At 40.7% G+C, this 27,985-nt stretch overlaps 1 long non-coding RNA gene across 1 annotated transcript; it reads right to left on the minus strand.

Annotated features, from left to right (window-relative positions):
* Positions 1-27,391, minus strand: LOC129180460 (uncharacterized). Its single transcript, XR_008570153.1, has 4 exons — positions 27,310-27,391; positions 21,232-21,352; positions 9,870-9,963; positions 1-1,068 (listed from the first exon to the last, which is right to left on the minus strand). It is a non-coding gene; the product is annotated as an uncharacterized LOC129180460 (long non-coding RNA).
* Between the last annotated feature and the right edge of the window lie 594 nt (positions 27,392-27,985).

Here is a 27,985-nt window from a genome sequence, read left to right on the forward strand (position 1 = left end):
AAGTGCACGGTAAGTGTGCGGTGCCATGGAGAAGATTTATGCTACAATAATAAGGACGGTGTGGAGGTAAAGACAAAGCACTGTCCTTAGTAAACACTTCCCGGAGATCGTGGTAGACAGAAGGAACTGTGGACAAATCTATTGCTTCCGGGACGGCACTGTGAGAGGGTCGTTGAGCTGGGGTAAGTAGATCTGAGGCAATGGGTGTGACAAAAAATGCTCCATTTACTGACAATGGATTTCGACCAGTCTAAGTGGGGATTGTTTTTAGCAAGCCAGGTAAGCCCGAGCACAATAGGAGCGGAACAAGAGGGGATGATAAGAAAATTTATGGACTCAAAACACATGGACACATGGACACATGGAGAGACAGAATTGGTCTGGTGGGTTATGCTCGCCAGGTGACCTTCATCAAGAGATCTGACTACTCCAGATCGAGGCAGACAGGTATGACAAAACACTTAATAAAGGATTTGTCAATTACATTGTCATCAGCGCCAGTCAATAAGTGCACATAGTCTTTGTCTTCCCCAAAAAGTGCACCAGATAGTTGAAAATGAGAAGCTGTCTGACTTGCAGAAGACGGTTGCTGAGTTGGCACAGCCATAGGGGAGCTGGGTCATGGAGTGTGTGGAGTTTGAGAGCGACAGCTGGCAGGGCGGAGGGGGCATTGGGAGATTGAGTGGTCTGCCCGACCACAGTAGATGCAAAGTCGCAGACTGATTCGACGACTCCTCTTGGCTGGAGTGAGATGATTTCCTCCGAGCTGCATGGGTTCCTCCAGCGGTGGTCTTGGTGGGGAACTGACGTTGGATATCATCTGACGGGCATTGTGGAGATCATTGGGGCCACTGCGGCTGACAGAGGCAGCGCTGCGTCATGGTTGTTGGAACCTCTTCTCCCGGTCCAGAAGATGCCTCTCAATGCGTGCTGCTAGGGCAACAAGGTCGTCGAGGTTGTTGGGGGGTTGCAGCGGAATCATCTGTTCCTGGATACGGTCGGCGGGGTTGAAGGAGAAGTCGTCCAGCAAAGCGTTCTAGTCGCTCTCCGCTGCGAGCCGGCGGAACTCTAGGGCATAGTCAGGAACTTTTAATAAACAGGTCTATTGAGGGAAAGGCTTCTTGAGACGTCATCAGCAATCAGCAATCAGCAGTACATCTACACCTTAAAGCAACCAATCACTCTTTTCAGGACAGCGATGTAAAGATTTTGGCCAAAGAAAACAGATGGTTTGAAAGAGGAGTAAAGGAAGCTATTTTTGTCAAACAACAGAACCCATCATTAAATCGGAATGGTGGTTTGAGGTTTAATTTGGACCCTGTGTTTAGCAGGTTACTGAGACCAAAACCCACAGCTCTTAGTCTTGCAAATGAGGTGAAGCCAGAGCCGAGCCAGAACAATAGATGCTAACGAGCCAGTATCAGAGTCGTTCATACCCAACTCAGGGAGCGACACTTCCCTTTTGTTGGAGGTGTTAATAGCAGGAAAGGATTATACCACTACTCCGCCCAGGCTTAGTGTAAGGAACCAATAGGAGGAGGGTGTTGGCACACCAATTCCGCCCACTCTTACTGTATTTAAGGCCTAGGCTACCAGCACTTATTAGTTCGCTGACGAAGCTCTTCGGATGAGGAGCGAAACGTCCGACACCTTCTTCACAGAAGTACAGATGACGTCTCAAGAAGCCTTTCCCTCGATGGACAACTCCTGTACGACTGAGAGCCTACACAGACGCAACTGGTTTATTGTAGAACTGTTGTCTTCTGTACAACAGACCATCCTGCAGTTCAAGACGACTCACGTCTTTAAGCATCAGTTGGCACTCAGGTGACTTAAATTTCAGGCTGGCACGTGTCAGCTCTACTGACTGAATCAGTGTGAGGATGTTACCGCTGACTGTGTCAGTTCTTTGTAGTTGAATTATTTCATCCTTACTGTGTTTGGGAACTGTGAGAAGACTTTTGAATTTCCACTTCCTCAAACTCAGCAGGAATGGATTCTTGATGAACAGCGAGAGCCTCAACGAGGCAAAGAGTGGTTGTGTTTTCCACTACATTTGAATAACACTTTATCCGTGTTATGAGCAATGAGGGGTTGCATTCAAAGACACCACGTAACGTAAGGTGAATTCAAGTTTAGAGTTCATTTTCTGGGATTTCCGAGCATACTTAAAGGCAGAAAATTGTACAGGATAAGAATATCCACTTATTGTTTTTCTTTGTCTTTTCTTTCTTCTATCTTTCTTTTCTTTTGTCTATTGAGACCACACATACATCCATAATAAAGTTGTGATGTTCTAAGTGTCCGTGAATGTATCTCATGATAGTAGAGTGACAATGAGGAAGTGTCGTTCCAGACTAGAGACATATTTGTTTGGAGTTGGAGATACATACATGGTGTTGGAATTGCACTGCTGTTGATATGGTAAGGCCAAAATAAAGTTATAAATGAGGCAGACTTTCTGTGACTCTGTGGGGAGCTACACTGTGCCACCGTCTGTCATCATAACAGAGAGGCATGGCTTGCTATGATGCGTATGCATTAATTATGCTAAAAAATGCAACGTAAATAAATTAGTTACCACTGTTAATGCACTATTTTTGACAGTCCTTGTAATAACGCTCTCACTTGTTTATATTACACCTGCTCTTTCTTTAGCTCTTTCTTTCTTTGGCTCCTTATATCTTTGAGTACTTGATTCACTTCAGTGGATTGAGTAAATCATAAGAACTCACTTCAGTAAAAGGAATCAAGTTTCCCATTACTGTTGCACACATCAGAAAAGTGTACATAGAATAGGAACAATAAAAGACAACTTGCCAAAACTCTGTTAGCGGCCTCATTTCTTGCATTAAAATCCACTGTTGGGAAATAAAATTAAGTTGGTTTTACAGCCCTACCTGTTTTAAATGATAAAATGTTTAAGACACTGCGGACAAGTTGCATTTCACTTTCTGGAGTAATCGTTAACCTTTTCATAGTGCTTCCACATTTTGGATGATTTTTTTAGTAACAATTATGAGTCCATAGGTTTGTCAATGTGGACGGTCTTCAACTCCACACAGTATAATCTATGAAAAATTGTGATTTTGTTTGGATTTGGAAATTATTGATTAAATCTGATTAAACCAAAGCTCTAATATAACAAACATACTTTACCCAAAAAAGAAAAGACAACTTTACTTCCTTAGGGAGAACAGGTAATGTCCTCCTCACACCCCAGCAGTCAGTGGCCAAAAGAAAGAATGCCACCCCATATATATGCCTCACGGGCTGTACCACTTGGCAGGCCAAATACATTTGAAAATGAACACTGTTGACAATACTGTTGACTGTTGAATACTGTTGACAAAAGTATCATACAAACATACCATATTTATATTTCTTTTAACATTCTTTAAATACAATCATTGTAGAGGATAAATGTGTTCATTTGTCGTTCTGTGACGGGTTCACACCCCTGAGTTGAGTCCTGAGGTGGTTTGGTCCAATAATAGCTTCCAGGTGTGCTTAATTTAGAAGCCAAAAAGAGTTTGTCAACTAGCCTCATTCAGTGTTGCCAACTTGGCAATTTTGTCGCTAGATCTGGCAACATTCCAACCCTCCGACAAAATATTTTCTCAAAAGCGACAAATTTCGAGACTTTTTGTGGCGCTGGGGAGTTTTCTGGTATTTGGGGACTCAAAAGTGAAACTATGTATTGTTCTGCATTTTGTGTTCTCACTGAGCAGCAGTGGATGCTGTTGACAGGTCCACCCCGCCCAAAGGCAGTTACAAGCTGGTAGTGTACCGTCAGCTTCCGAGAGCATGATGTGGAGCTCTACGCATCAAAAGTGCAAATGAATCATGTATCCTGTTTTACACAGCGAGATCTAAACCTCAAATGTTTCTTAATTTTCAGTAAGCCTGGATAAAAAAGGAGGGTGTATTTATATTTTATTGTCAGTCTATTGCTACTCTCCATTTGTAAAAAAAACGTGGATTATCTTACAAATGTAAGTAATTAATAAGCCTCCTGTATTGCCGATATTTGTTCAGCTCAGTTGCTATTATATATATTCACCAGAAGAGTGTGCTACTCACAAACCACACAGTTCCTCCCGGCACATCCCAAGACGTTTCCAGGCCAGTTGAGAAACATAGTCTCTCCAACATGCTGATGCCCGAGCCACCTCACCTGGCTTTTCTCAAAGCGGAGTAGTGGCTCTACTGCAAGTTTCTTCCGGATGACAGAGCTTCTCACCCTACTTCTAAGAGAGAACCCAGCCACCCTAAACTCATTTTGGCCGCTTATACCCGCAACCTTGTCCTTTCAGTCACTACTCAAAGCTCATAACGTAGGAACATAAATCGACCGGCTCAGCTCCCTCTTTACCACAATGGACCGACGCATAGTCTGCATCACTACAGACACCGCAACAATCTGCCTGTCAATCTTGCGTTCCATCCTTCCCTCCCTTGCGAACAAGACCTGAGGTACTTAAACTCCTCCACTTGGGACAGGATCTCGCCCCCACTTTTTCCCCAAGAAACTGAATTATTCCATAGTCAATGTTGTTGCAATATGCCAAAAATTAACAGCTCCTGTGTAGCACAGCTGTGCTTCAGCTCCACTGAAGCAAAGAAAAAATGAAATGCTGCTGACACAGCTGGAACACAAAGTGCATGCTGGGAACCGTCATAGTGTTCTTGTCAATGTTATCGTTTTATGATGGACAGCTGCATTACCTGCTCACGCAATGACATTCTTTTTATCGCGTATAAAACATACCAGTGTATATGAGTCATACCATCTCATAGAAATGTTTCAAGACGTATTACGAAGATTGTAATCATTAACATGACTGAGAATAGTTTCTGATATTGTATAAGACTAAAGGTATTGCTCTTGACTTTGAATTGTGTGAAACTTCTTTCTTTCAGATTTGTTGAACTGTTTTCTGTATTTAAATGCAAGATGCCCACCATATACTGTATTGACACAGCTTTAAGCTTGCAGCATGTGAGACTCTAAATTGTCCATTGGGATAGTCTTTACCTCACCTGTGGCCCTGAACAGAATAAGCGGTAGAAAATTAATGAGTGAATGTGCTTTGAAATAATCAAATAGTTTTCAACAAAACCTTGATTTGTCAGTTTTCTAAAGCTGTATTCACTGTGGATTTGATCACTTTCAGGTTTTAACATTTACCACACAAGTGATATGCCCTTACTGACATAATTGCTAAAAAGAACCTTTGTGGATAAATTAGCATTTTATATCATAGGTGTATATTGTACAGCTCTTTCCCAGCTGTGGACTGAATGCTTCGCTCCAGCTCAGTAAGCACAGAAGATGTAGAGTTGTGTGCCTCACCCTCAAGGGCAGAATGCTGCAGGAAACTTTCATGAAGAAAAGGAGTTTAGCCAATGATTGTTCACTGAGAGCTGTTAAAATGATGAGAAGTTGTTTCCATTTGGAACTATTTCAGGAGGTCCACGTAAGGGCAAGGGTTTGCCTTTCTATAATCTTTCATGTTGCTTCTATAATGTTCTCCATTACAAAATAACTGGCTTTGACTGCTGCTGTAACCTTGTAACGATCATTACAAGGTTGTGAAGGATGTAAACTTTTAAGAAGTATGTTCAAAATGCATAGCATTCTAGCAGTCTGAATTGAAACAGCTGTGTAGCTTCACATAAATATGTACAGACTAATATTCTCAGCCCTCTCGCATTGTGCTGTGTAATAAAACTGCACATTTTGGAGTGGCCCTTTATTGTAGCCAGCCTAAGGCACACCTTTCAGCTGTTTAACCTGTGTCATGATGTGCCACACCTATGAAGGTGGATGGATTATCTCAACAAAGGAGAAGTGCTCACTAACACGTATACAGATGTATTTCGCTGTGCTGTTTGGTTAAGTGTGAGCTCCAGAGCCAAGCCCCCGAGCTTCCAAGGTTATGATGTCCGCTTGCCGTTTTGGCCGGATTCCACACACGATTTCCGGGCTGCTGTAAGCCCAGGGGCCTCATCTATAAAGCTTGAGTACGCACAAAAAGGGGCCGAAAAGTTGTGTACACCGTTTTCCTCGCAAAATATGTGATCTATAAGAACACAACCTAACATGAGAATGTGCGCAGCACCATTGTAGCTGGTGTACACACTTTTTGGACACATGGCAAAAGGTGACGCACATTTTAAGTGGTAAAGTGAAGTCATGTTAGCATGCAATGGAGAAGACTAATGGTTTATCAATACAATATGATAATTAACTTGCATTGTCTTTCACTGCTTAATAAATGATTACAATAACCATCATGTGTGTAAAGTTACTATTAAGAATGTTCTTTTTCCACAAATGAGTTATGTAGTTTTGGGAATTTGTTTTGTTTTGATTCACTGTAAGCAATACGGAAAATCAGTTCATAATACGACTGCTACTAATAATACTCCTGCCGTTGACAGTGGACGCTACGTGCTGCCACTCTTGTTGGTAATGCCGCTGCTGTGTCTGTCATGTTCTGTGTTGTCGCTCTGCTGCCGCCTGCCTGCTTTCCGCCGTCGTACATACTGACCTGCGGAAACGGAGCTGTCTGCACACACTTGCAACAAATTACTCCAGCACGTTGATAAGCTATTGGGAAATGGTGGTTAATCGCCAGATTGTTCCTTTGGACTTCCATGCAACCTGTGCCACCAGACTTCCATTTAGCTTGTGCTCATTGCGACCATGTTTCTGTTCCTACCTGCGTAGTGGGTATTATCGTGCTCAGCGTATTTCTGCTACGGTTACTCCTACACGACTTTCAGCAGCGTTTTCAATTTTAGCTTTTTTGCTTGTGTGTTATCCTGCAGCACGTTTTGGCTCGGAGCGACTTTTGTTACTTTTGTTCCAGTGGCGTTGCCCTGGACTTTTGTTCATGGACTACACACCTTTTGTACTACCAGTGTTGCCTTTTTCGTCCACGGAAGTCACTTTTTGTAATAAACCCTTTTTTGTTACTCCAGCCGTTGTGTCCTTCTCTGCATCTTGGGGTTCAATAGCCTTATAGTAATAAATAATATAATAAAATGTTTTTTCGGGCCACCTGCTTTCCAACTTATATTTCCACCGCTGTCTCGGTGAGGTTCCGCTTCTTTGTCTTCGGATTCTCAGCAGCCATGATTCAGAATAACCGAGCGATAGGCAATCAAGGATCATTAAATATGGACGCTGCATTCATTTATGGTGAAGTGGAGGCGTGGAGAGGGAGATCTTTGTGGAAATCTTTTGGAGATCTATAAAGCACAAATTGTGTGAATGTATGCGCACGCCACTTTTTATAATTCTGATTTTTTTGGTGCATAAACACATTTTGTGTTTCTGGCATATGGCTTCTGGCGTTAGTCAGAATTCCACGCGCATTTTTATAGATGAGGCCCCAGGTCCTTCCACACTTCCCCTCCCTGTGTGGGGTATCACTGGGTATGTGTCCAGGCAGAACACCTCGCTGTTTTAGCCGGGGTGCTGCTCAGGAGGTGAGGAGAACCAGGGTGGAGAGGGATCAAGGCCTGTCCGGCTTTGAGCACTTATGGGGCGACAGGGGCAGGGGGCAGGCTGAGGTGTGCGAAGCCCCCAGTGGATGCAGCCATGTGTCAACAACATGATCGCGTCACAACTTGTCCATCTTATTTTCTTTGAAGAGTGATAAGATGAATGGCGATTAATTTCAAAGTCCCATTGATTGTTGTAGTTCCTGTTCTCTCTCCAGCCTTGCATTTTGTCTCCGGTCCTCCAAGTACCTTGTGACACCATCCTGGGGCCTCATCGATAAAATTGTGCGTAGAAATCTGACTAAAAGTCTGCGTACGCCAGAAACCCCAAATGTGCGTATGGAAAAAAATATTCAGACCTAAAAAAAGTGGCGTACGCAACTCCAACCCAGGTCACGCCCTCTCCACGCCTTCAGTTCGCCGTAAATGGTCAATGCAGAGTGACTCATTAATGCAGCGTCCACATTTAATGACCCTTGATTGCATTTCGCTCAGTGCTGAGAAGCCGAAGAAGCGGAACTTCACCAAAACTGAGGTGGAAATCTGTTTGCTGTCAACAGCGTCAGTGGAACAGGGCGCAGAACTTAAAAAAGTGGTCGGACATGACGGCACACATTTCCATTTTTTGTAAGCATGTTTCTAGATTTTTCCTACTTCATACCACATTTTAGATGAACATAAATTTAGCAAAATCTGTTTAATTTAAAGGTACACGCAATGACTCAAAAGTTATGTCAAAAATGAATTGCTGTAATTCCAGACGGATAGTTTAAAAATATTTAACTTGATGACATGAACACCTTCAAAATATTAGGTATATTATGGTAGTGAATGTTGTTATTGATGACACACTTGATATATGCAACGAAAATCTGTCTTATTTTTTTGATAGCCAAACAATGATGATTATCCAAACAAAAGCGACAAACGGAGCACGGGACATATTAGCAGTCTGTCTTGTAAAGTTAATCACCAGAATTATTTAATCGACAACCTGGTGTTTGTTATGATTAATATTAATCAAACGCATAATATTATTATAGTTCTAAATAAAATGACGTATTCAAGCGCTGCGTTGTGTTTTTCACATATCTTTTAGTCGGGATACAATATGCTTGTGCGTAATGGTGCTTATGATAAATGACAAATGATATTCATCAGTGCCATGTCAAATAACACTTTCCACAAATGTTTTTAAGTCAATAATGGCGTGATGTTTACATGCAACGATGCATGAATCTTTACTGGCTTCCATTGCATGTTTATTTCTAACATGTGATTTCACCTCCCACTTAAAATGTGCGTCGCCTTTTTTGCCATGTCTACAAAAGGTGCGTAAGCCAACTACAAAGGTTGCGTAGCGGCGTGTGTATTCTCACGTCAAGTTGTGTTTTTATAGGCACCATACTGGGCGTACGCACCTTTTCGGCCCCATTTTCGTACGCAAGCTTTATAGATGAGGCCCCTGGTCATGTAAGAATTTCTTTTTGGCTCCTATTTTTCATTCTTAGTTGCTTAAGTATTTTTGACCAGTTACTGGTTTACCTGTTGCTGTTTGCATTTTTTACTATCCTGTCTTTTACCGTCTATCTCAGTTTGTTGTTCTTTATCATATTTTGCATTGGAGACCATTGAATTTTTGTTCATTAAATGACTTCTATTTTTGGCACTCAAACTGTGCGGAGTGGCTCTGCATCTGGGATTCTTACCTGTCAAAACCCTAACAATACACTTACTAAAGATTTAAAAAAAAAAGTCTTTCTCTCTGTGATTAATTACAAGTTTACTATGGACCAAATGTGATTAATCACAATTAAATATTTTAATCGATTGACAGCCCTAGTTTATATTTCTGCTGAGTGTGTACTTTTTAAGAGCTAGGAGGAGGACAAGAAGGATCAGATGGGACTGGCAGGTGCTGGGGAACTGAAAAAATAGCACACAAATACATACGTACACACGCAAAACACACAAGCATCAAACCGAGCTTGGTTGGAGGGCCAGATGGGGTCTCATTGGCTGACAGGAAGAACTGACTTTTTTTTAGTTACATGCCATTGAACAGAAAGGGCATTTTTCCAGTTTTAAACATACTGTACAGTGGCAGATTCAATTCATGCCAATTTAAGAACTGCATTCTTATAGAAACATTTTAATTTCAATCTTGCTGGTTTTAAATGCATGTGTGCGAGTGTGTACCAAGACATTTCTCCATAAGCCACTCGTAAACATCAATCAAGTATTTTTTTTTTCCTAAGTAAAAAAATGAAATAAAAATTCAGAGAGCAAACGCTGTGTGTTTGCAGTGTGTGTGTGTGTGTGTGTGTGTGTGTGTGCGTGTGTTTGCAGCTTACTCTCCAGCACTTGGATATCCAGTCATCCCTCGCCATGTCACGGTTCGAATTTCATGACTTCACTCTTATCACTGTTGTTCTGCTCCCGCTAACACTGCTAGCACAGCAGACAATTAGCAGTTTCAAAATAAAGACTATGCTGTTCCATTTTACAGCATTTACATGAATCACTTTATAACTAAACATACAGAAATAAAGTATGTCAAAATTTGATTTACACAGGATGTAAAATGACAAAACAATGACATAAAACATGGAAGAAATGCATTCAAACAAATGCACTGACTCAGCACTAACTTGTATAGAAGGCCATAAACATGCTAACTATTAGTGTTAGCGATTAGCATTAGCAATTTTTAGGGCAACTATAAACACCTCAAATATGATGTACATCCCATTTTAGCATTTGATTGATGTATAAAACAGATAACAATGTACAACACACTTACAGGCAAACACAAGATAGTTGGCACTATCACTGCGCAATACATACCGTATTTTCACGACCATAAGGCGCACTTAAAAGTCTTACATTTTCTCCAAAATGGACGGGTCAACTTATAATGCCACGCGCCTTATGTGTGCACTGAGTTCCAAAATCTGTAAGTGTTGTTGTGTGACTTTGATGATCGCTCCTCTTGACTGACTGGAAGCATTTCCTGCTGACACACTGCTTATATAGAGGAAAGGCGGACGTGACTGCGTTAAAGGGGGAAGGGTGTGCGTGAAAGAGGACGCTAAAGGCACGCCCCCGGTAGGTATATAGTACCGGTATGTGCATTGTGCCAAACAACATCGGTTTGGCTAAGGACCCCCAAAAATGGCACCTATGAAGAGACACGCTTACAAAGCACAGTTTAAACTGTAAGCTATCAGTTACGTGGAGGTACAGTACATGGGAATCGAGCAGCCGCGAGGGAATTCAAGATGGACAAGGAGAAAATGAGAGCGTGGCTGAGTGAAGGGTACGTAAAGAGACCGGATGTTTTTTTCCACGCTTCACCGTCCCGGTTGATCCGTGACTCCATCCGCGCCCATCTCACAGCCGCTGTGAAAAACCAAGTTGCAGCAAATGAACTCGGAGCTTGCCATCATTCCGGGAGGCTTGACGAAGGAACTCCAACCGCTGGACATCGGTGTAAACAGGGCGTTCAAAGTGAAGTTGCGACCGGCGTGGAAGCGATGGATGACAGATGGCCAACACAGCTTTACTAAGACTGGGAGGCGGCGCCTTTCGAGTTACGCCACAATTTGTGAATGGATTGTGGATGCTTGGGCTAACGTGTCTGCTTGCACTGTTGTTCGAGCTTTCGCAAAAGCCGGCATCATTTCTGAGGAGCCGCACGGCAACGAGACTGACTCTGACAATGACGAGAGGGAACCTGGCGTGTTTGATGGAGAACTTGCCCATCTGTTCATTTCGGATACAGAAGATGAGGACTTTGATGGATTTGTGGATGAGGATTGATCAAAAAATAACACGAGTACATTGTTAAGTACTTCAATAAACTCAGTTTTGCTCCCGCTGCCTTTTGGCGGCCCATTTTTCTTGGGGCCCAGAATTCCTGGCGGCGCCCCTGCCTATGCCAATCTCAACTCCACCGACATACTACTCTTTGATACTCTTTGTAGATGAGTATCCGTTACGGATAATGCAACCACTACTGATTTAAACAAGAATAGCAACCAAAAAAAAATCACATGCAGCTCGCAGGTAAGTGGTACTATTTGAGCTATCTTTAGAACAGGCTGGCGGGCAACTCATGTGGTTCTTTGTTGGTGACCCGATTTAGACCACACATACACGCATAATAAGGACGCTGTTGTGATGTTCGAAGTGTCTATGAAAGCATCTCTGTCTTGTGACAACGAGGAAGTGTCATTGCAATGACGAACGGACCAGAGACGTTTATTTAGTTTGTTTAGCGATGGAAATACATATATTGTGTTTGAATTGCACTGCTGTTGAGGTGTTCAGATCAGAATAAAGTTATAAAAGAGCATCAGTCTCTGTGGAGCGCTACACTGTGCCGCTGTCTGTCGCCATAACAGAGAGCGTGCCATGATGCGTATGCGTTAAATACACGAGAAAAAATTACACAGTACGCATAGACCTGAATAATAAACAATAAAAATAGCAACTTGTGATCAGTCAATGTCAATTTCAGACTTAAAATAATGTACCGATTTAACCCCCACACATTTCCGGTTAAACCATGCCCACTTCTGGTCTATGCCCCACCCATTCCGAGTACAGATACGGATCATTTAGATGTGTGAACAGATACAGATACAGATACAGATACAGACAGTGGTGTACTCGCTTATCCCGATTAACAACAAATGAGGGATTACTGCATTTCTTGACAGATTTTTTTATTGTTTGCATTTGTCTTACACATTTTTCTCTGTGCTTTTTTAACCACAAAATAGATTGAATACAATGTTATGATGAAATAAAGACTTAATTGTGGAAAACGAAACACACAATATACTGTATAATCAGTAATGGCTGAAGCAGCAGCCACATCCTCCAAAATAATGTTCCAGGAGGCAGATCATCTTCCCTCTCTGTAAAGCTGACATTTGAGTAGAGTGCACAAATTCTGAACACGATTTAGGTCAAGTGAGGAAGTCAGACATTGTTCACTATTGCTCACCAGCCAAGCAATCAAGTGTCTTTATGTGATGGAGCATTTTCCTGCATTAGGATCATGGCTTTCCTGAATGCTGCACAGGAAGAATCCCGTGCAACTCCTAGATGGATGTGTTTTGTAGAAATTGGCCGCCAGTTTAGGAGTTTATTTAGACCTCATCTAAAAGCTGAAAAGGTCTAAGTGGCTTATCTAATAATACCACCTTATATCACTTCAGCTCCAACACTGATACTACCACTACTTATGAATCTTTATGTTTTGGCCTTCTGTACGTTGGTCATGTCTGTCATCCCTTGACATCTTGTACTTCTAGAAACTCTAAGTTGCAGTTCTGGAATACATTGCCAGAGGATGATAATTCCTGCTGGCTTCATATTTAATTTTTCAAGTCGTTGGAAGTCAATTTGTGCCTGTTGTTCTATTTTAACCCTACCTTTCTCCATATGTATTCCTGATAACTCATTCACACCTGTGAAGTGTGGTCAGGAAAGGCAGGTGAGGCAGAGAATAATGATCTCCTGACTGTGTGGCCAACACACTATTTCTCCTTTTTCCACAACACTGCACAAGCTACATACAGTTACAGTATTTTTTTTAACTCCTATTTGCTTATGGATATTTTATTTTTTTCAAAAACTTCCATTCTTTTCGTTACACATGAAGTGAACAAAAATGTAAATGTAAAGCAAATGAAATATTGTATTTTTCAATGTAAAAGATGAGGTGAGGTGAGGTTCATGTCTGGTGAGGAACTGCCTCATGTAGACTTTTTTTTAAAGGAGACCTATTATGCTTTTCCTCTTTTCTGACCTATAAATGCTGTTACAATGTTGTATTCTCGTGTTAAACGATGCCAACACATCAGATAATGATGTTTGCGCATTTGGAAGTGAGCCCCGAAAGGAGTTTTGGACGGCTCTGCACGCTGTATTTTACAGTTTTTTTTTTTTTTTAACATTGAGTTCAATTGATGTCAATGCAACCCGGACTTCCTTATATTGGCATGCCCATCACCCCCGCTCTGCTTCACTCTGTTAACAGTGTTAGCACGTCAAGCAATGGGTCCCAGTAAATGTTTGTTCAGGTGTGCCTAAAGAGGCAAGCATCAGGCAGTCGTAGTTGAAGTTGCTAATTCCCGGCCAGCAAGAGAAAAATATGCTCATCAGTCGGAATTTCAGACTGGACTGTTTTGTGAACATGGGCCAATACGAAGCTGAACTATCCGCCAAACTGTTGCTGAAGTCCGACGCCTTTCCAACATTACTTGGTTGTGTTGAAGAGTCAGAAGAGCAAGCTGTAAGTAACAATTTATCAGTGTCCGAACTGTGTTTGTTTTGTTTAAGTAATCGGACAAAAGGGGTTTGCAGCTGTCCGGAAGTCCTCGGGAGTGCTTGGGAGTGTGACCAAACACAGCGGAGTGGGATCGGCGGAAGGTGTACCTGGAGGAAGGCTGGGGGTGGAATAAATTACACCGACCGTTTGGGCGGGAGTCAGGAAACACTGCAGAAAGAGGCGCAGAGTCTGGAAGACCTAGAAAGCTTTCTGTGCGGGTTATCGTGTGTAGTTGCTCTATAGGAGTCCAGAACTCAAAGCAAAGGCCCGAAAATTTGTATAATAGGTCCCCTTTAAACAAGGACAATTTGCCAGACAGAAAGAATAATATCAGCAATGATAGCGTCACAACCAATGGAGTTCTGTCTTGACCGATAAATGAACTACAGTACACTTCAAAGCATGGTACAAATGTAAAATAAACTATTGAAAAGTAAATCTATTTCGCTAGCAGCTAGTAGAGGGCTCTAATAATGTTAGAAACCATAATTATAAGGTCGTAAATAATATAAACAAGGGATTACAGTACTGTACACTATAAATTCTGAGGTTGAATACAATCTGTTCCGAGACGCTGGTGGACCTTACTCACCACCATGTTTGTTACTGTGCCGTCTACGCTTCTGATCGCCTTAACAGTCCATGGCTGATGTGCTGCCTTGTGCTTTGGCATGCGCATGACATGACTCGAAACTGACGCCAACCGAATACATTTTTCCCATAAAACATAATGTCAATCCAATTAATCCTTTCCAGAAAGCCAAAAATGTCAAAACAAAACCTGTTTTTATATTTTTACAGTTAGTTCTACATGCAGAAAGCAATTTGAAATGCGTATCTATACATATAAATGATGAATGGTAATGATGAATGATAAGGATAAATGAAAATTTAAGGTTACTTTTACATTCATGGAAGACATGATTCTTGACGTGATTGTTCCCAAAAAGCACCATCTGGCAGCAAGATAAACACCTTCCTCACCAACACCACCGTCGTCTTTTGCCATGAGTTATTACTTTAATTCAATAGTGTTTCTCACCTCAACAATATCCCAAAATGGAGCCAAAGAAAGTTGCAAGTGCCAGCATTTTGATAAAGAAGGTAATGAAACACTATTGAATTCAAGAAATAACTCATGGCAAAACAGGAAGGTGGGGTTGATGAAGAACGTGTTGACCTCGCTGCAGTGTAAGTAAAAATAACCTTAAAAGTTCATTTATCCCTTTCATTTGTCATTTATGTGTATTCAGAATTGTTTGTGCATTTAACACTATAACTGTAAAACTGTAAAAACGTGTTTTGTGTTGAGACATCATAGATGAGCAACATAGCTGACTTACGGTTCCAGTAGCCATTTTGTTATCAAGCTAAGAATGCTAACGGGATGTTTTGTGATTAAAAAAAAATACGTCAAGAACAATGTTGAACTCATGCAGTTTATTATTAACATGAGAAGACGAGCGCCATAATGTACTCTAAAATGTACGCAAATTGACGTTAACTGAAAAACACGCTGACCAGGGTGGATGTTAACCAAGATTCCACTGTATAGAGAGCCGTGGCTGTCTCCAAACTAAAGGACTCGCAAGTATTTGCATAAATGTGTTATGTCCCATTTTACCTGAGCTTATGAAGCAACCTAATAATTACTGTATGTACACATTAATATTAGGTCTTATTTACATTAGGCAACACCCTCCCTCAGTTTGTACAAGCAGTAGAGTACCGTTCAGTAAAATAATATACTCTTCAAGATTTTACTGTTTAGAGCTGGACAATGTCCATAGATAATAAAATACTCACTTGACTAAAAATGTGCATTCATTGTAGTCTGGAACTCCTTTTCCATTCAATGATGTTTGCATAACCAACACTACTGTGTATACTGTAGCTATCCTTTCTAATGACTAAGAGCTACAAATAAAAGAAGTGAAATTACCCTGAAAATTGCCAGGGGCTCATGGGATTTATACAGCTACAAATTTAGTCTGAATGGTAAAAAATGCTTCACACATCCTACTCAGAGCAAATACAGTACTGTTATTATCTTGAAAGACACATTATTCATACTCATAAATTCATAAACGATATCAGGCATGACTGGGAGAGTGGGAAACATGTGCCTGCCAAGCATGCTGTCAAGCAGAACGTCAACATGAATGAATATGTAAGTGAACATCCACAGAGATTTTTCAAGATTCAGGGACTCTGTAAGACCTGTAGACCTTTGATGCAGGATACAGGAATCCCTCCACAGTTCAAGCTTCAAATTTCACAGTTCCACGCTATGATGCGTTTTCAAAAATGTATGTATTACTAAATCATCGTTGTTTAGTGGTTGAATTTGGCCTTTTATTAGACAGAAAAATATGCTTATTAAAGCCAATTTTGCAAATGTTGTGCCTAATTAAGTATTCTCAAACACAGAAATGGCTAAATGAACTAAAATACAAATATAAGGCATTTCGAAGACACAGTCAAAGATGTTGTGATATACAGTATCCAACACCATTGCTGACACGATTCTATATTATATGTTATTTGTGCCTTTTATGTCATACTTTCTCTATAATGTCTACTATATTGGGTAATATAAGTGTAAAAGTGACTATACGGGTGTTATTTCATGTCAAGAGGGCTCTAATAATGTTAAAAAAAAACATATTTAGAAGGCCGAAAGTAATATAATACCTCGGTGCAAGTTTTGATGCCAGATTGACTGTTGAAGCTTAATGCTTCCGTAGCTCAAAAAAACTTTTGTGTCTCACAGCTCAAAATTATGGTGTGTTCAAGGACCACTGAATAAAGTGTGACATCTCAAAAATATTAATATTAATATTATTGAAGCATAAAGACAAACTGTAAAAGAAAAATGTTAAAATTGTGGGCTTTCAAACAGTGTATGCTGTACATTTTACCTTTATTATCACGTAGTTATAAATTATCTCCTCTTGTGGTGCATGAGATGTGGGGAAAAAAAACTTTTTTCAGAGAAAAAAGTAATAATTTTTTTACTAAAAATCTCTGACCAAAATACACGAATACTAAATCGCGAATGTTCACAGATCCACTGTACTGTGCTGTATATGATATTTACAGCCATCCCTTGCCACTTTGCAGTTCGAATTTTGCGGCTTCCCTCTATCACGGTTTTTCAAATTAAAATAATTCATAAATTATTGCTGTTTCGTGACTACGGCCTATTATCAGTGAAAAAATATGCATAAGTAATGAAAGTTTACGTATTATTGGATTAAATTAAGTATTTTTAAGCATAAAAATGGCTAAATGAACAAAAACACAAATATTAGGCATTCAGAAGACATGATACAGTCAAACTTGTCTATAGCAGCCACTAGAGGGAGTCTGCAAAAGTGGCCGCTATAGACAGGTGGCCTCTATAGACAGGTTGGCGTCCAGTTTGAATGTTGACCAGTAGAGGAAAAAAAAGAAAAAAATGGGGGAAAAAAATAATAGTGTTGACCAGTAGAGGGCACTGCGGACTGCGGATAAAAGTTGTACAGCACTACTAGGCTTGTTATCATCATGGTTCATGGTTTTAATTCATCCTGAACATGCATGAGTCAAAACAGTAGCACATCACATAGTACAATTCACAATTTTGCATGTCCAAAAAGGAGTAGGAAGAAGCAAAGCTTATTTAATCCTACCCTTCATCAGTTTCACATCAGTTGCAATACATTTATTCACCTCTTTTTCTTTCAAGTGTACTTTATAGGTCTACATGACAATGTAGTGCAATCATAGCCAAGGTTTTTACTTACTAAAAGGAAGCTAGAGGCTTAATAATAACTGATAGACTATATCCACGACCCACAGAACAAAGCTGTGCTAGTAATGTCTTACGCTTGTTTTTAATATTTTACTTTTTATACGGCAGAGTGTCATTGCAGCTTTAGTTCATCAGGAAGTGACGGGAAGTGACGGTGGGCGTCCCGAGCAGGAGAGCTAGGCTCAGTGCTAGCTGTGAGTTTGGAGAGAGTTGCGAAGTGTGTTTATGTTGGCGTGGATGTAAAGTCCTGCAGTGTTCTCCGCTGTTAATAAAGCCATTAAAGTGCATCGGCGACGTGAGTCTCTCCTTCCCCACAACAAGCGGCATTACAGTATTGACCAATGCACACCAGGAAGTAAACGGTGTCACTTGTTACAGGCATTGGCTGGACAGCTATGTAGTGGGGCTTGTTTAACCTTTGCCTTGTGGGCAAGCAGGAAGGAGAGAAGATGCTGAGAGATGTGTGTGTGTTCTGAGCTGCTGTCTGGTGGCCGCGTTCAATAAATAAAGTTGGCAGAAGCAACAGGAGAGTTTCCTTCTTTGCTTCGGAGCTGAATAACACTGACAAGTTAACGGACTAGTAGCGAACGGAAAAGAAGACGGCTTTTTTGTGTCGAATACAGAAGATGAGGACTTTGATGGATTTGTGGATGAGGATTGATGAAAAATAACGTGAGTACATTCTAAAATACTTCAATTAAGTACAACCGAACTCAGTTTTACTCCCGCTGCCGCATGCATGCTAGCGTATGTTTTTTTTATTGTAGCGTCGCTGGGAGCACGTCCTGTTCCCAGCCTACTTTGCGGTAATGTTTTGGTGCAAATGCTCTTAAAGTTACATGTTTGACCAGGAAATAGCAAGCTCCAAAGAAGACGGCTTTTTTTATGTGGAACAACTGACAGTTTGTGTGGATCTTGTGAATGATTGTGACTGAGCTAGGACTCAGTAATTAAAGTCTACACACGACGGCTTCATTGATTGAAAAACCAAACTTTTTCGTGCATGAAGCTTCTACTTGAGTCGGTAATTTGGCCACTATATGCGGTCAGATATTGACCAAGGGAGACAAAATGGGTGGCCGCTGGCTGCGTTGGACAGGTGACTGCTATACACAGGGTCTATAACATGTAAATTTGCTGCGGGGGATTTTTCAGTGGCTGCTATAGGCAGGTGGCCGTTCTATAAAGGTGGCCGCTAAGACAGGTTTGACTGTATGTAGTGTAATACAGTATCTGACTTGTGTGTGCATTCTGGGAAGTGATGTGTGTGATGTGTGTTAGCAGTGTGCAGAGTGCATGTTCACTGCATATGTGTTCTCCGCTTTTTAATAATAAACCAATTGAAGTGCATCATGAGTCTCTCCTTAACCACAAACAGCAGCCGCAGCAGCAGTTTCGGTAAAGTTACATTTGATGAGACAAAGGCCACCGCAGGAGGTACACTGTCAATGCTAACTTGTGAGTCTATGTTATGTCTTATTTATATCTAAGATGTCAAATTTTCTATTATTATGTCTACTATATCGGGTCATATGAATATAAAAGTGACTATGCGGTGATAGTTCATGTCTTGAGGGCTCTAACAATGCTAAAAAAAAGGTCAGGTTTTTTATGCTCTAACTACGAAAATATTCTATTTATTAATAAGGAGTCCTACTTTGCAGAAATTCGCATATGACGGTCAGCTCTGGAACCAATTACCTGTGATAAACAAGGGATTGCTGTCTATGCATTTGGGCCTAAAGGCTTTAAACGTAAACAGCAGACAATGCACAAGTAGTGATTTCCTTAAGGAGATCCGGCCATCATCAATTCCGTGTCACTGATTATGCATCACTCGTGCAATAGAGCAGGTAAATGTATGTGTTTAGCACACAACCTGAAGCAGTCCCCCCTTTTCACAAAACAAACCTCTCTATCGCTCTGCTTTGCAAAGCCAGGCTCCATGAAACACTCACATATACTGTTTCTGGTTTAATCCAAAACGGCACATCGACCCAAATGGCCGTGTTTTTGTTTCCCCGCGGCCCTCTTTGATGTTAACGTCCCTGTGAATTATTTATCTGTGTATTCTCTTTGCCTTCTCCTCAAGCTCTCTGAAGAAATAAATCAAAAGAGCTAGGCACACACACACTCAGAACAGACATGGGGATTTATCACAGAGAGTATTGTTTACCACGCTGACCTCCAGGCCTTGCTATATACACATATCTGTGCAGTGCAATTAAACAACCAACTCTGCTCATCAGATTTCAGGAGAAAATACACACACACATGCACACACACATTTTGCAATTGTTTCTTTGGAATTAAAATTATGAACAGATGTCATTGTCCCATCATTTTTGCATGAGGATGTACAGTATGTATCTGTTGTTTGATGATTATGGATGATGTGGATATTTACATATTTTTTCAATTGTATTCCTTATGTCGCATACAAAATAAAATAAAAAAACGATTGCAAAAAAGTTTAGCAGCAGCAATAAATGAACAAGATAAGTATCCAAATAGACATTTGGCTATAGAAATATCCAAATTAGCGATTCAACTTTTTCATCTCCACCTCAAAAACCCGATACCATTCCTTCATGTCCAATAACAATACTGCAACGTTGTATATTGGCCAATTCCAATCCAGTAACAGCCTTCTTTTCTCCTTTCTTGTTATATAGTTGGACTGGATTTTGTATACATGAAGACGTGATTCTTGACGTGACTGAAAACAGAAAGGTGGTGGTGGTTGATCTTGTTGCCACATCGTTGCCTCTTCAATGAAGGTAAAAGTAACCTTAAATGTTCATTTATTCCTTTCATTCCTTCCATCCCAAAATGGCTGCCACAGGCAGATTGTCCACCATTCCCACAGTCATTACGACGGGTTGTTCATCCACAACAACCGTAATGTCCACCATCGGGTATGAACGTCTGTCCCCATACACTTACAAAGCCACCAGGCCCATTGGCACTAAATCCCTCCAGACTAGTGAGCAGGAGCTACCAGAGTCTAGTAGAGCAGTTACTGGCTCACCGTGAACAGTCACCTTCTTAAAGCGCTGGCACCTTCCCAGGGTGTTCAGTGCTCCAGCGTGGGGTGTGTCCTCCTGAACTCTCTCTGCTTGCCATTGAATTGAGACCCTCAGTCCTCTGAGTTCTGCCAACACCTCTGCTAGCTCTCTTTTCTGCTGGCCTTCCATAAAAATACTCATGGGGAGCAGTGGCTGTACTGCCTCCCAGGTCACAGAGGGTGCGGCCACCCTTGTCCTCCTCCTCCAATGCAGAGTCCAGCGCACCTGCATTGACCTCAGCTGCCATGGGCTCCTGTATGTGAGTGTGTGGCCCTGTATGCTACTGATTCACCATCATCCAATTTCTGACACAAAATTTCACGAGTTAACTCAAAAACTGTAGATGATGTCTCAGTCTATACTGGCGGGAGTGAGTTTTGTTTTATTTACACCCAAAAGGTCCCACACAGTGCAAAGCGGTGCAAAAATATGTCCAGTGGAAACAGTCTGTACATGCAAAAAATATTTACAGGACAAAATTTAAATAAAAATAGACAAGCGCACGTTACCAGCAATGTATCTTCCAACTTCCACTTCCAGCTCCAACAGCCTTCAGATCGGGCCCCCTACCTAAAATGGTTTGCTCCCACAAAGGGGAGGGGAGCGGGGGCCACCTGGGCTGTGAAAAGACTTTGAGGAAACAAAGAAAGCGACCCGTTAGACAACTCAAAACAAAAGTTTATATATTTATGTAATATATTTGTTCAATCAACTGGGGGAATAGTTAATAAAAAGCTGTTTTCCCCCAGTGGGAGCTTTTCCAATTCATACAAGCACATTCAGAATGCCCCCTTCATATTTCTGACTGCCTCCACATATGTGCATGTCTAGAACCAGTCCTGCTTCAGATCGGACCTACTCCCACCAAGTAACAGGGAGAAACCCTCTCTTTACCCCCCCACCCCCCACCCCACACACACACACACACACACACACACACACACACACACACACTCCCCCACCCCTCACTCGGGCATACCAATAGATATGACAAGGGGTATTTTCGTACTTCTGTATGTTTTGGTTTAAAACCTACTTCAACCAACATCAATACCTACAAGAATAAGCCCAGTAAACATAATGGGCCTTATATGGCACATGGAATATTATCTGGAGATATATTAACAAACAGCGAGCAACTTAATACTGTCCATGGTCACTTGACCACCATAAGAGCACCGATTTGCACTATAAAACTATACAGTGTTTGCACTATATTAGAATGTGTTTCTTTTGGCTTGGTGCCATCGGATGACAGCACGCCGTTGACAGAGGTAAGCCTTTCTCGTGTGTGTTGCATGTGTAAACCTTGTTGACAATCCAGTGTGCAGCCATGTTACATTGATGACATATTACAGTACTATACTAGATACAACGGTGCATGGAGTCAGCCATGGCATGCTCGACATGATAGAGTGAAAAAAGTTCCCCTCCCATTCCGTGTGGAGGTGGTAAGTTTTTGACTTCTTACTTCATCCTTCTTCCCCAATTTGTTTGAAACAATTTCTTACGTTAAGAACTAGGGATGCTTCAATTAGGGTTTTATGCTGCCAATTCCGATACGATCATCCATGAGTGAGATCGTCTGATACTGATACACATGGATTAATTGTACATTTTTCAATTTATTTATGATGTGTGCTATTGGCCAAGGCCACCGTTATACAATTCAAAGGGCCTCTAGCAAATATGTAATTATTAAAAAATGAACTTTTGTGCAGATCGTTTTTTGGGGAAGTTTTTACCTTTATTTTTGCAAAACAATTTTTGTAATATTTGACACAAACCTGAATTGAATTTGATGCATGTTTTGGAGTAATACTAACACATGGGAACTACTGTAAATTGTTCAATAATTTATTTTTTAGTTCAAGATAACAAAATTAACAGAATAAAATAACACAAATAAATGTATTTATTAGATAGAAATCTGTCCTGCTTAACTTAAAACAGAATAAATTCAGTGTCAAGTATCAGTGTCAATAAAGTATTAAAGTATTTATGACTGGCAACATTAAATGGTTAACTACTGATCTCCACTCAAACAGAGTGTCCATCATCTTTATACTATTTTGTGGTCATTTGTCATTATATAAAGGTCTGAATTGAAAAATTATACTAAAAAACTACTAAGACTAGAAGCAAATATTCTTTGACCCTTTGTGAGCTACTTAAAATCAGCTGGCAAGCTAGGACACCCCTGCTATACTGTAGTATCACCATCATAAGGCTGGGCACACTATGTGTTTATGTTAATTAAACAATGACACACAAATAGTGTTTTGAGGACAAGACATACTCAGTATAATGACAACAAGAAAGCAAAATTGTTCAGTGAAACTTGAACAATTTTGTTTAAAACAGCCTTGCATGTGTCCAAGTCTTTTCATGATCTTGCGCCAAAGTAAATCTCTGACACGCTAAAGCCATATAAACCATCTCAGGCTCTGAGAAGCTCAGGAATTGGTCTCCTGCCGGTGCCCAGAGTAAGGACTAAACACGGTGAGGCTGTACAGTCTTCCAGAAGATGTGCGACAATCCTCAACTTTGGCAACGCTGAAAACAGTTCTATTAAACTGTGCATTTGACAACTGAAAGTATTTTATCTGCACTCTTCATTTTTATTATTATTTTTTGTTTTGCTTTGTTTTTTGTTTTATGGAATGATTTATGGAATTTTAGAATGATTTCATGTTTTTATGGAATGAGTTTAAGAAGTGATTTTACCCTTTGTGATTTGTGATTTTAGCCTTTCCTTGCCGTGCCTCGTACGTACCCCATATCCACTTCCCTGTGGAACAAAAACGAGCTCCAAACTAACCGCATTGGTTGTTTTAAAAGCAAAATGCCACTGGAGTCCGTAGACGAGAAGCTGGGCGGAAAACTCTAGCTAAGTGTAAACAGAGATGCAAGAAAAGTCAAACAGCAATAGGTTTGATAAGTGAGTGATCAAACACGCGTAACCTGTGTCAAGCTGTCAAACTGACACCATCCGTAGTCTCATTGGGACCATGCCCCGACATTGTCAGGCATGCGTACAAGCACGTGGGGGCCACACAAACTACTGAGAATCATTTTGAGTTGCTACAATGACATTTTGGCAAAATGGACCAGTCTGCTGCATCATTTTTTCACTTTCATTTTTGTGGTGTCTTTGATTTCCCCCCTCTATAGGGTGATCATTTTCATTTCTATCAAATTATGTGGCATCATTTTGTTACTAATACATCACCCACTTATTATCAGGAAAGATATTCAAGATCCTTTTTCCCCCAGTTTAGATCTGATGTGTTTTTGAAGTGTTCCTCTAATTTTTTTGAGCAGTATAGTCAGCTCGGTAGCTCGCTACGTGCGATGAGCGGCGGCCATCTCTTATGTCCGTGCAGTCATCCTGTAACCTGCGCAATGCGGTGTAAAAAGGAAATTCACTTATTGTGGTTGGGTCTGCAACCAGTTAACCGCGATAAGCGAGGGATTACTGTATATGGATTTACGATTGTTTTATGTATGTAAAACTATAATTGTAAAACTCTAAAAACATGTTTTGTGTTAAAATTTTTCAGTCAACCACTGATGACATCATAGACGGGCGACATAACGAGGTTCCGATTGCAATTTTGTTTAGCTCGCTAATAGGAGGCTAACAAGAAAGGATGTTTTTTGTTTAAAAAAATACATTAAGAACACAGTTGGACTCATGCAGTATATGAATAACAAGACAAGACGTGTGCCATATTGTACACTAACTGGAGAACGCATGCAAACCGAGGCAAAATTGTGGAGTAAATTTTAGACTTTAATCGAAGTTCCACTGCATTAACATAAAAAAAAAAAAAAACTCCAAAGGAGTCAGTGGCTCACCAGCCATGGACCTCATCACATGTCACTGCTTATAATGTAGTTTAACCTTAAAATAAACCAACAGCAATGTTGGAAAAAAGCATCCACTGGCAGAACAGCGCCCGCACCTGTACGCCGTGCAGGATGAGCCACTGCATTGAACAGCGTATCAATCTTCTTAATCAGCGTGTATCAAGGTCCTGCATTATAAATATTTTGAGACTTAACCTGTTAATACATTAGGAATAAACATCAATCAATCCAGCGCTGGCACTACAAATACAATAATTATTTACATTTTTGCAACGCTGCCACTCACCATTTTTCTTAGCGCTTGTTACCTGAAAAAACTCCTTACTTTAATGCCTTTGCAAATGTTGTATCCAAATCTGTGTTGTTGAACTGTCCAATGCTGCTACCGCACCTTCAGACATTCGCATCGCACTGATTGCACTTGGCATGTTATACGTTTTTCTCTTCTTTACAATACCTCCACACAGTTGACATGACAACGGCACAAGGCTAATTGACCCACACTTTAGCAACCGCGTTACCAAGCTCCTGTGTGTCTCGATATATCCACCTCTCATTTTACTTGCATATGAACCAATATTTGTAGATATATTTAATATACATATATCATGTGAGAAATGTTCCTATTGACTTCTGAAAAATGATTTTGCAACCCAGGTGTTCACCTTCATGTGGCCATTATCAAGGCTGGGGATTAAAAGCACTCCTGCACTGCTTTCCCTTTTTAGAACTCAAGTCCAGTTCAAGCCATTATAATAGCACTTTAATGACTTGATTGGCAGGCAGAATAAACTGCAGTGACACTGATAGAAGTAATATAAACCACTTTCTTGAAGAAGCACTTCAGCAACTTATGCTTTTGATGGCCCTAATGGATAGTGATGAGTGATGGACAGTGAATTGTTTGTACTGTATCACACCATACAATAATTTCATTCAAAACAAACTAATCATTTCCCACCGTAATAAAGCCATTCTCTTCATTGTTCACTTTACAGTATGCATAAGCCCTTGGATAAGACATGTTTGTTGGTTGTTTATTGAATAGTTATGGGTATTGCTTGGTGGATTCAGTTCATACTCTGAGTTACTCCATCCATCCAATGTTCTACCGGTTATTCTCTTCAGAATGGCAAGGAATCTAGAGTCTAACACAGCTATTTATAATGAGTGGCAAAGGGAATACAATAAAATACAGTAGACCAGGGGTCACCAACGTGGTGCCCCACAACCACATGAGGTGCCCGCAAGCCTGCTTTTCATTCAGGTTTTCAGTTACTAATGAAAGAACAGTAGAAAGAAATGCATTCTGAAATACAAGATGTGAGTTGTGGACACCAGCATTTTGTTAATGTTCTGGTAAAACAAGCATATTCGCTTTGTTTGGGTTTAAAATAAGCTCTGAAAATAAATGTTACAAAAATGAGTAGCTCTTGGCCATTTTCATTTTGTAAAAGTAGCTCTCACAAGGAAAAACGTTGGTGACCCCTGCAGTAGACAGACAACCATGCACACTCACATCCCATTCGATCCAATGCTGGTAGTACATGAATCATCCATGTACCACTACACTACCAGTGACTTTTGAGTTCAACTTAAAATGTAAAGATATAGTAAAGCCTTGTCATAATTAATCCCCTTTACAGGTACTGTGTATTACATTCTAACATTACATTCTGTATATTACATTACAGGGGGTCTTTCAGGCACTGAACATTATTTAATGACATATCTAGAGCAGGACTCTGTGGGGTGGTATAACTTCCAGGTCTGAGGTTCTGATTTGACAGATGTGCCAGGCAGGCTTTGCCAGCAGTGGAATAGAATAGCTGGTAATCATCGTATGTATTGGCCTCCTTTGTAACTCTCAAACTCAAACCAGCCAATCCCCACAGTCTGATTGGCCTACTTTAACACACCTTCCTGGGGTTGCCACTCTATTGCTGTGTTCACAGTTCAGCTTCATGGAACTTTCCACCGTCGGTACATTTAACTGCACAGCTTAGTCAAGCTATTGCTATACCTTGACTAAGACATTAACTCTGACTACTTGCTACTTCCTGGGCAAAAAGGCCATTCAATTTGAGTAACTTAGAGTAACTAAATTATTATGAACTCAGCATCTATGTGTTATACAGGCTGTCCTCGGGTTATCTATAAGTTCTGTTCTGAGACTGTGATGTAAATTGGGTTTTGGTGTACATCAAATCTAAATTACTGTAATCCCTCATTTGCTGCGGTTAATTCGTTCCAGACCCGACCGTGATGAATTGCCACACTGTAGGATTCCTTATTTATAAATCAAATGTTTTTGTAGTTAGAGCATAGAAAGTGTCATATAGCATGACTTTAAACTAGTATTTAGGAAAGATAAGGCCCAATCTGGACACAGCAACAGAACTATATGGACTTCATTTATCTACAGTCCAATTTCCATCCAACAGGTTAATCTGTAATGAGTGATGTCTCAAGAAGTCTGGTTTCTGTAATGAATGAACATTAACATAGAAATGTAAATCGCTATTTTAGAGGAACACATGCTAATTTACACACATACATACTTGGCTTCACTACAAAATAGGCGCCAACAGGTTAGCTAGCACTTCAAAACGTCTACATAGTACACAGACAGGCGCACACACAACAATGGGCGATACCGCCTAATTTGCGTATAAATACGATCGCGAACGATCGTTAACAGCACATTAACTCACCTTTGTCACTAACGCGGACAGACATATAGAGTACAAGCACAGGCTTTCGAACATGCCTGGATTACTAGGGTGTGGTCCTACTGAGGACCCCTTAGTTGCCCTGCAAGGTGCCTGGTGCAAAACACAAATTAAGTCTGCCCTGAACAGTGCCTGTACTAAACATGAAATTACGAGGGAATTTACAACACCTACCTAACTCCAAATTATACAACATATCCAACAGGCCCTTCAGCATTATATCTCATCCTCCCTCGCGGCCGTGTTTTTCTTTGTAGAGGAGAAGGACAAAACACTTATCGTGCCGTAATGACATAACCATCAAAAACAAGTAGCTGCTTCCCCGTATGGATTCTGCTTTTGCATCTCTCCACTTTGCCACTGTTTTTTTTCCAAACTAGACTTACTTAAGAAGGGGACAAATGGAAAACCGCCTTTAACATGCTGATGGGTCATTTTGAATATCTCGTAATGCCTTTCGGTCTCACTAACACCCTGGCGGTGTTTCAAAGTTTTATCAATGACGTACTCTGCGACATGATTAATCGTTTTTGCTTTGTTACCTGGATGACATTCTGCTTTTTTCCAGGAACCTCCATGAACATACACAACACGTCCTTCTGGTCTTACAATGGTTACTGGAGAACCGTCTATTCGTTAAGGCCAAGAAATGCGAGTT

The sequence above is a fragment of the Dunckerocampus dactyliophorus genome, chromosome 4 (genome assembly GCF_027744805.1).
Source record: "Dunckerocampus dactyliophorus isolate RoL2022-P2 chromosome 4, RoL_Ddac_1.1, whole genome shotgun sequence".
NCBI classification, from domain to species: domain Eukaryota; kingdom Metazoa; phylum Chordata; class Actinopteri; order Syngnathiformes; family Syngnathidae; genus Dunckerocampus; species Dunckerocampus dactyliophorus.